The sequence below is a fragment of the Leguminivora glycinivorella genome, chromosome 6 (assembly GCF_023078275.1).
Source record: "Leguminivora glycinivorella isolate SPB_JAAS2020 chromosome 6, LegGlyc_1.1, whole genome shotgun sequence".
Lineage (NCBI taxonomy): Eukaryota > Metazoa > Arthropoda > Insecta > Lepidoptera > Tortricidae > Leguminivora > Leguminivora glycinivorella.
In genome coordinates this window covers 11,332,409-11,340,073 of record NC_062976.1, presented here as the reverse complement: position 1 = coordinate 11,340,073, position 7,665 = coordinate 11,332,409, and the positions used below count along the sequence as shown (strand labels likewise).

At 36.0% G+C, this 7,665-nt stretch overlaps 1 long non-coding RNA gene across 1 annotated transcript; it reads left to right on the top strand.

Annotated features, from left to right (window-relative positions):
• The first annotated feature begins 34 nt into the window (after positions 1-34).
• On the top strand, positions 35-4,519 carry LOC125227151. The gene is made up of 2 exons (XR_007177144.1): positions 35-210; positions 3,014-4,519. It is a non-coding gene; the product is annotated as an uncharacterized LOC125227151 (long non-coding RNA).
• Positions 4,520-7,665: the final 3,146 nt, after the last annotated feature.

Below are 7,665 nucleotides of genomic sequence, written 5' to 3'. Positions count from 1 at the left end.
ACCTACATGTACTTAAATATGTACATATGTGTCACAATATTCACATGCAAGTTGAATACAATCTTAATACAAAATGCAGCTATGGCTCCAGGGTTTAAATGCTATTTATTTTGTTTACAGAACTACTCCTTCAGCAAAGGAATAAAAGGATTTCGATGGTGTCTATGAACAGTCAGGAGTCAACAGAAGACGACAGAAATAATGACAAATGTAAGTTTTCAGAAGTATTGAACTAAATAAAATACAATATAGTGTAAATGTGGGTATTCATGCGGATTTTATTTTGGGTTTTTTTTATATGCTAGAACTATAAAAGAACAATATAGCGATAACTTGTAACTTATATTATAAAACCAGTAGAAGTTTAATTAGGTACTTAATGAACACATTGCACATTGGTTCCGTCGGACCCTATAGTACAAGTATTATTAAAATATTTGAAATCCGCAGTAATACTCACACCGCAGGTGGGTTCACGAAGTAGGTATTCTGACCCTGTGCTATTAATGAAGAAATGTACCTATACTATAGTAAGCGCTTGATATGCGCGTCATGTGATTATCCAATCATCATCATTAACTACCTAAATGTTTATGGCTAAAACTCGAGTGTATAAAGTAATAAACTAAAATAAATATATATTATTTCCAATTCACAAGAATTATTTGTCTTTTATGGCATGGAATAATTTTCCAATGTAAGTATATAAATTGGCTTCTTCGATGAAAGACACTGTTGAGGCACTTTGTTTATTATTTTACGTTAAATTGACTTGTGTAATACAAATATATTTAATTAAATATAGAATCTTTCCTCCAGGTCTATTAGATGGTTACGTATACGTGAAGTTGCATCGATGAGTTGCTTTGTAGGTCAGTAATTTTTTAGGCACGCTTCCAATTATTTTCCAAAACTATTGGGTTGGTAAGAAAGTAATGAGCGAATCATAACCAATATTGTAATTTTTATTTAATTTATTATTTAATCATTTATCAAAAATATAACGGCCTTCGTTATCTACTACTTGTCTCCATCGTTCTGGTAAAAAATGAATAGCATCGGCGAAGAAGTTCTTAGGTTTAGATTCAAAAAACTCAGCTATGTACTGTCGTAGATGGGCTTGATCATCGAACTTTTTTTCATTCAAGGCATTGCTTAGCGATCTGAACAATGCGTAATCCGTAGGTGCCAAGTCTGGATAGTACGTTGGATGAGGTATCACTTTACAACCTAGCTCCAATAGCTTTAGCCGAGTCACTTTTGCAATGTGTGGGCGAGCATTGTCGTGTAAGAAAAAAACTTTAGCATGCTGTGGACGATTCTGACAGATTTTTTGGTTTAAATTTTCAAGCTGATTACAGTATACTGATGCGGTAACAGTCATTCCACTTGGTAGGAGTTCCCAGTGAATAATACCATGAATATCCCACCAAACGGACAGCATAACTTTTTTCGGGTGAGGCTCTGTTTTTGGTGCCTCTATTCCTTTTTCGTTTGGAGCTAGCCACTGACGTTTGCGTGTGTGATTTATATATAAGACCCATTTTTCATCTCCAATGATAAGATGGTCCAACCAGTTGAATGTGCGGCGAAAAGACAGAAGTTGTATGCAGATATCGGCACGACGGTTTAGTTGATCTCTATCAAGTTCGTGCGGTATCCAAACACTGTATTTGTAGTTTTTTCCCAACTCGTGTAAATGTGTTTCTATGGTGACATGAGAGCAGTCTAACTCGGTAGCAAGAGTACGACTCGTTAGCCTCGGATCTCCTTCAATTAAGGTTTTTAATTTGGCTACATCAATCTTCACCGGTCGACCAGACTTAGGTTGATCTGATAATGAAAAGTCGCCACTACGAAACCGCTGGAACCATCGTTTCGCCGTGGCCTCAGACACAACTTCAGGAGCAACACGCTGACATATATTACGCACTGCTTCGGCGGCTGAATGGCCAGACTGAAATTCATATAGTAAGCCTTACATGCACTTTTAATTCGTTCATTTTCTTCCTTATATTAGCTCGGCAACAGCTAGTGAATGACTGACGAGAAACTGTGCGACTCGCCCTTTATATACTTTCGACCATAGAAGATTCTAGAACTCTCTCAAAAATTTTATGTGGAATTCAATCGATCGCTCATTACTTTCTTACCAACCCAATACTTTGGCTTTCGTTTTTCGTAAACAAGCTTCTTCCATGGAATAATTTAATGGGTTGTGTGGGTTGTTTGTATACTTATTTGTTCCTTGTCCAAATGTCTTCATTTTCTAAAAGTCATTTATGTAAAAAGCCTATATGGTCTTTATTATCGTATACACCCTTAATGTTCTTATATTATTATGTACCTATATTTAAAACAAAATCTCGGACATAATTACTTAAAGCCAGACTAAACAAAGACTATTTTCTAAACAATGTAGTAAAAATGTTAATGATTATTTTATGTGTATAGGCAGTTTACGTATCCTGGTAAACCTTTCTTATACAGTGCCTATTCTGTTAATAATATTTGAACAAGAAAAGAGCCACCTAGCAGAGTTATACATGTTCGTTATTTATAAATTATACAGAAAACAATTGCTGTGTTTATATAATATTTAATATTGACGTGATTATATTTATTTATTATATCATAAGGACCTAGAAACTTGACAAAGATTCGTGAAAACTAGCGCCGACTCTACCTTACAAAAAATCACCAACATTTCGTTTCGATTAAAACTCGATTTCTCGTTGAATATTCTAATATTTTGCTAATAAAATATATATGTATACTAGATGTACTTTGAAAATCTGAAACAGAATCGCCATCCTAATAGCAGAACGTTCTTTCTACTGGGTTATTTTATATGTAATGTATTTATATCTGATGTTTATTTCTTGCTAGCTGGGTTACCCTCGATACTGCCATCGACAAGTTTTAGGTACTCTAGTTAACATTAACTACTCGTTAATTGTTTTCGTGTTTGAAATACATTATTTAATGTTGATTATATTTCTTTCTATTTCAGACAATTCACTTCGCGGCGTGCCAGGTGAAGTTCGACGATCATCAGGTGATAGAAAAGTCCGAAGAACTACTTGGTACTGTGAATGAAAATTCCTATACTTTATTGAAACTTGGGTTCTGTTCCGTTTAGCGCTGACGTCCTTTCAAAGGGAAAAGTATTTATGAACTTCGTTTATTGTTTAAGAAGTATGACGTAAGTAGATGGAACAATAAGTACTTATGTCACGAGTGGTATGGGGCACATAAAACGATAAAATCTGTGCGGAATATAGGGCCGTGAAAAAGGAAACCGACACTTTTATATAACTTTTCTTATTGACACACATACTTTACAATTTTTCATCATCTCAATTAGCTTATTTATTACCTATCACAGGCGGGTTGGTAGAGTTCAGAGGTGATTTAGTAGCAGTAGCTTCTATTTACTTGTATTTACTTACTGTAGATTGTGAATTTCTCAGTCAAATGGTGGGCCTAAATCTTCTATGAAGTTAAAAAAAAACTTAATAGAAGTAATCTAACAAATGTATGTTCAGAAAATTTTGACTGTAAGGCCCACTTGCACCAACCACTTAACTCGGGGTTAGTGGGCTGTCATCTGTCAAATTCCATATAAAATGGTGGGTTAACCCTCGGGTTAACCGTCCATTTTCGTTGGTGCAAGTGGCCCTAAATGTAATTAATTATCATCGGTTAACCCGAGGTTAACCCACCATTTTATACGGAATTTGACAGTTGACAGCCCACTAACCTTGAGTTAAGCGGGTGGTGCAAGTGGCCCTGATCAAAGTAGACTGTGTTGGCGAAAAGCTAAAAAGCTATAAAATGTTTCTTTGATTACACGATGGTAGTTAATTGTGAGTTCAAAAATAACAATCAAAGAAACTTGAACAGTGCGAGTGTGACTCGCCTACCCAGGGTTCCGTATAAACTAAAGTTATTTTTTATTAGGTACGGAATCCTAAAACTATTTTTTAACTGAATTATTTTAGAATTCATACTGTTAAACTAAGTCGTATTAATATTAGATACAATTTGCAGACTAGAATACACATAAGACAAGTAAATATAATGACCCCATGGAGTCTCGTGCAGTTTTATTGGCATTTCAACATGAATGGATGTTTGCAGTCTTTAGCAAATTATTTTGTATTATTTAGAAGGTTCTATTTAACAGTAGCTAATCAACTTTTGAATTAATTCCATGTATCAAAAAAGTGACTTAAGTAAGTTTCGTAATTTGTAATAAAATGTAACCAAAGTGTGGTAGCAAACATTTAATGATATTTCCACAAAATGTGATAATTGTTTTTGCATTAATATTATTATACTTTATGTTTTAGTTACAGTCATTATTATTATACATTATTAGAACATATATTGTTATACAATGTTGTTTAATGAAAGCTAATTGTAAGATATTTTATTGATGTAAAACAGACGATAGCTCACTGCTATAACTATGTAAAATAATTTCGAAATCATTTAATAAAACATATAGTAACTACATACTTGTTTTTTTTTGTTTTGTATTATTTAGTAGTTAAGTCAGTAGGTAGTAACGGAATCGTAACGTTCCAAATACATGGTAGAAAGCAAAGAGTAAGGATATGAAAAAGTTGAAATGGATACACTCGAACTCACTTTCTTTGTCTAAACATTAGTATATCGCTGCATGGATTTTTATCGAAGTAAATCTAGCTTAGTTATAAGTAATTTAAAATAACACCGCTCTATTTACGACAGCAATATTACAAATTAAAGATGAACTTAACAACATAAATAATAAATAGTTTAGACTAAGAGCATAAACTGTTTTTATCCACTTGTGACGAGTAACAATAAATAAAAATTCTTCAACTACAGAATATTATTTGACCAGTAATTACCGAATCATTGTGGTTATGATAGGCTGATTGTAGATGTGCTAATTTCATGTTATTTTATGAGCTGTTAACAATCCAAATATTGCATATTTCAGTCATACAAGGACCTACAAACTGCATTGTTATAACAATTTTAATTCAAATATTTAAAATCTCTGAATCCAAATAGACTTCAGGTTGCGTGCCGAAGTTGTGGAAATGGCTTTGGCGCAGACAATCCAAAAACTCGCGGCCCCGACAGCCAAACGATGATGCCTCGGTGCATTTGCCATTTGAATCCGCGAGCTCAGCCTCACCTGTCGATAGCACTCCAACGCGAACTTCTTTATTCTTATTGCAGGCTCCAAAATATCACGGCACGTCTTTGTGTTTCTTAATAGCCGCAAAGCTCCTGTAAGTATTATCGTTGCAAAATGCTTAAATCCTGAATAGTTAACTGATAAAAGTAGGAGCAATTATAAATAAATAACATTCTTAATCCATTATGCGCTCGGAAGAAAGTCTCCAGAAAAGCAGTATGCCAAAAATAAATTCGCCTTGGATCTTTTTTCTTTTGTTAACATCGATGTTCTCCAAAAAGTCCATAAGTATAAAACCAACTTCCGTACAGACCGTGGAACGGAATAATGAAATACTTCATTTGAAACCCCGCAATGCGAAAAATTATGGGTAAAGCTACGAAGTGGGGCGCAATATTCTGAGAATACCTGAAGGCTAAATTTTATGGGCGCGCGCTGTTTTCGAACAATTGCATTAATAGTGTATCAGTGTATCACGGGGGTGCGCATCTTTACAGCTGCCGTGCCGGCTACGGCTCGCCCAGAACACAATTAAATTTTTAATATTTTAACTCCGGGAAATCACATTCGTACGATGTTCGGAATGAAACTGTACAAGCATAATTAAATTAGTATAATAAAGCTTTAAAGTTCCTAAATGTGCTCATAAACACGATTAGGGAGTTACTTTTCCATCTGAATTATTATGTGTCTTATATGTACACGTATTTATGTTTCTATCAATTTATTGTTTAATGGATATGTTTTACGAGTTATAAAACTGCTGTGTGGGTGGTTTTCAGGCCTTGTGTATCCTTGAATTTATAATATTAGCAATCCATCAATTGGTATCTCGAATCTTGACATATAGGCATTTGAGAAATCGCTGCGTTGTATTTTATTTGGTACTTTCAATAAGTATGTTTCCTTCAGCTGAAAAAATAAGATAAAGAGCGACAGTAGTCATTCAGAATGCAATCGCCCACCCACAATGGGGTACCCAATACGAATTGAAGACATTTCACCAATCACCGGTAAGTAATATACACAACACTTATTATTTTTGCAAACACCAGTTTCGTGAAGAGCGCAAAATGACGTCTCAGAGGATGGGGAGCTTTACAGCGCCATTTCTGAGCCAGACTTGTTCGACAGGAGTTCTTTAGCGGCATCTTTAACACTCCCCTGGGGGTTCATTTATATATTCGCAACACGGAGGCTGCAATAAAACGGCGTTATCCTGGTCATTATTTAGTCATCGCTCGGCCTCGGCGGACGCTACGAAAATAAAATGCATCCAAATTACTCTGTTAGTTCTTTTAGCTCAGTTCTAGTCGCGTGAGTTGATTACTTGTGTTAATGTCTTTATATAAACGACAAACTTTGAACTAGTTAATTTAAGTACCTATACCAAAAAGTCATTGTGTTGTTTGTAAGATTAAGGTACCTAGTTCCAGTGCTAGTAGATCATTGTTTCAAGTTTAGTAAAGTAGGTTCCAACCTAATAGTGTCCCGATAAATTCCTCTCGGTGAATTCCTCAGCAAGGCAGCTCTGGTGTAAACTACCGCAAATTGATGCTCTGATCTTAGCAGATGAACGCCCGAGCCGGTACGATAGATACTCGAAGCTCACCAATGCCTCATACCTAGGTACTTAGCCTTCGGTTATCGCAGCTAGCTCTCTGTATCGCTCTTTCGCATAGGCGTGACAGAGTGTCAACGATTGTCACTCAGCTAGGCCGGCTATTCTTGATATTCTATTAAAGTAGATGGACTTGTAAGTGGACTAAGACTATGGCTGGTTTTAGTGTCACGCAGACCGACCGCGCGGAGCGATCCGCACTGGACTAATATTGTGTTAACTTCAAGGAGCATTTTAGAGTGGCCCGGACGGGTCCGCGCGGACGACAACATCAACTTCATACAAATTGGTCGCGCGGATCGCTCCGCGCGGACGGTCCGCGTGACACTAAAACCAGCCTATTACATTTTAAGTAGTAGTGTGTGTCATAAAGGTGAAACTGAAATGAAAAGTGCTTGTCGATGTTATCGAGAAAAGTTAGTTAGGGGAGTGGTCAGGCCTGGTTACGAGCTAGCCATTTTATGAGGCGGCGCTCGGCGTTGCCGCTAAATCTCCTTATTTATCCGGGAAACATAAACTTTGGTCTCAGCAAAAATTAATTGGCTCCCACGCTCCAGAAGGAGCCAGAAGGTCCACAATATTTGCGGCTTACTGTTTTGCTGTTGCTTTGTCGTGGATATTTACTGTCTGCCGTATAAGTTAACAGTTCTGAAGGAAAACATGTTGGTATATTTGATAGGTTTTATTTGCCATTACGCTGAACATATTGTTATGTTTCACATTGCCTTGTTCTAGTTTCCACTACTTACTTAATTCCTATGAATAGTTATGTACAAAGCTATAAGTGAATACATGATATTTAATACTTGTTTTATAACCACAGCTTTTTATTTTTATGAGGGCCCGT